This window comes from Etheostoma spectabile, chromosome 8, assembly GCF_008692095.1.
Source record: "Etheostoma spectabile isolate EspeVRDwgs_2016 chromosome 8, UIUC_Espe_1.0, whole genome shotgun sequence".
In the NCBI taxonomy this organism is placed as follows: Eukaryota; Metazoa; Chordata; class Actinopteri; order Perciformes; family Percidae; genus Etheostoma; species Etheostoma spectabile.
In genome coordinates, this window is record NC_045740.1 from 4,292,131 (window position 1) to 4,293,704 (window position 1,574).

At 39.9% G+C, this 1,574-nt stretch overlaps 1 protein-coding gene across 4 annotated transcripts in view; it reads left to right on the top strand.

Moving 5' to 3' along the window:
• tasor2 (transcription activation suppressor family member 2) overlaps window positions 1–1,574 on the top strand; it is a 24,578-nt gene that overhangs the window by 3,747 nt on the left and 19,257 nt on the right. The window lies entirely within an intron of this gene.

Genomic DNA, 1,574 nt, shown 5'->3' on the forward strand with positions numbered 1-1,574 from the left:
GGGTTCTCACGTTTTAACAATAATGTACCTCCTTAAAATTTTCTTTTCATTCAACTACCCCCTGACCAGCGCACAACATGTTCAATAGAAAAAAATAACCTTGTTATGTAAAGAGGAACAATACCGGAAAAACACTACAAAAAAACAAAATGCTACTTGTCCAAAGTTAAGAATCACTAAAATTGTATTGCATCATCATTTTAGGAATTATGCCTGACTGATATATTTTTTAAATATCTTACGTACCCCCTGCAATACTCCAAAGTACCCCTAGGGGTACATGTGCCCCCATTTGAGAAACACTGCTACATTGCTACAAATGCATGTGAACTACACCGTTCCAACAAACTATACTGATTTCAATGGACGGTTACACAGACAAAAAAACATGAACTTAAAAAAAAAAAAACAGTAACATCTGGCTTTTGTTTTTGGTGGGAAGGGTTACAATTAGCCTTCATTCTCATAACAAATAACTCTGCAGTTGTCACAGTTCTCGATTGGTTCCAGCGCCGATCGACAGTGATATAAACATAATGCCCAGGTGGACACGCTAAGTTTTGCTCTTTTTCCAGCACGATGCTACGATGCATGTTGCCTGTGGTGGTAGATGATGTTCTGTTCTCTTGGCCACAAATCATTGTCCACCTAACAGCGCATGGACATTGTTTCATATTAGTCAGCACCAAGTTTGAAAGAGAGACTGAATACGTAACAGATATAAAGCTCAGCAACAGCCGTAACAAGCTTACATTCTGCTTTATGCTGTTTACTAACCCTGTTTTCCGGCACGTTCATGATGTTGAATGTGACACACAATTAAAAAAAAAAAAAAAAAATGCTTACTCGCCTCCTGGCAACGGGAAAGGACTCTATTGCCTACTTTTAGCATGTTTACCCACGCTTAAAACTCTGCAAATACATGCTAATTTTAGTGGAACAGGGGTAATAGTGTCCTTCTAATCTGTCTGTGTGTACTTCCTTACGAGCACAATAGTGTTTAGTATAAACTTTATTTCAGACCCAGGGGATCCATATCTCAATAAAAACATACACAAATACAAAAATTCGATTCAACCGGTTGGGGGTGAGAGAGAGAGAGAGAGAGAGAGAAGAGACATGGAGAATTGTAGCAGAGGGTGTTTAGCAGGAACATGGAGGTAGCAAGTGACTCCAACCACAGATCCAGACTCCACAGCTCCAGAGCCAGAAACTCTTGCAGGAAGCGATAGGAGGAGAGAGGAGAGGGGCAAGAGAGCGCAAGACTACGGGGGCGAGAAAGCACAAGACTCCGGGAAAGGAAAGAAGTTGAGTTAGTAACATGCATCAATGGGATGAGGTTGCATAAAGATGGAGAGAAGGAGGTGGAGTAACATTAGAAAATTACAGGTCATCCAGGTTTTAACATCCTGAAAGAACATTTGAAGTTAAGCTAACTGATTAGTTTCATCCAGCTTGAACAATAGATAAAATTGAGCATCATCTGTTTAACAATGAAAGTTTGAGTGTTTCCTGATAATATTGCCTAAAGGAAGCATAAATAAAGTGAACAGGATTGGACCGAGCACAGATCC